Source organism: Psammomys obesus, unplaced genomic scaffold (genome assembly GCF_907164565.1).
Source record: "Psammomys obesus unplaced genomic scaffold, mPsaObe1.curated_primary_1811, whole genome shotgun sequence".
In the NCBI taxonomy this organism is placed as follows: Eukaryota; Metazoa; Chordata; class Mammalia; order Rodentia; family Muridae; genus Psammomys; species Psammomys obesus.
Window position 1 is genome coordinate 1,767,948 of NW_026591086.1, and position 809 is coordinate 1,768,756.

Consider the following 809-nt stretch of genomic DNA (forward strand, 5'->3'; position numbering starts at 1 on the left):
TATATATATATATATATATATATATATATATATATATATATATATATCAACATGGACTTTAGAAACTACCCCCAGTCTCAGGTCAGCTTCTAGAAAGTACTCAGTAGCCTCTAACCTGAGCCTTATACTCTGGCAGGGCCAGTGGGCCTCCACCTTCGAAGTCTCCTTACCCTAAACCTTTGCTAGGCATATGAAATTGGAACAGGACTTTGTCATCTACAAAGTTCACTCTCGAGAACTGTGCAACAGAGTTACATACATAAGTAAGTAAGCAAGTAAATAAATAAATAATTAAATCGATCACAAATCCCACCTCATAATGCTTTAACTACATTTATGGTTTGTGTTGGGGCTGCATTCATAGCTGGCCACAGGCTGAACTTGACTGCTTTTGAACACCTACTTCCTAGTTGGGCATGGTGCCGCACACCTGTAATCCCAGCACTCGGGAAGGCAGAGGCAGGAGGATTTCTATGAGTTCAAGTCCAGCCTGGTCTACAAAGTGAGTCCAGGACAGCCAAGGACAGAGAAACCCTGTCTCGAGGAGGGGCGGGGAAGGAGAACACCGACTTCCTCTAAAACTCCCATCTGCAGTGAGGTGATGCCTTTATCCTCAGCCAGCATGATCACATCTGCCCTTCTCAATGACAGGCCCTGCAGCACTCAACAGTTTCCATCAGCACCCACTCGCATCTCGACACCTCACAGTGGCCCAGCTAGATGCCAGAGATCTAGGATCCCAGGGGCAGAGCTGGTGCCAGGATCTATCTATCTATCTATCTATCTATCTATCTATCTATCTATCTATC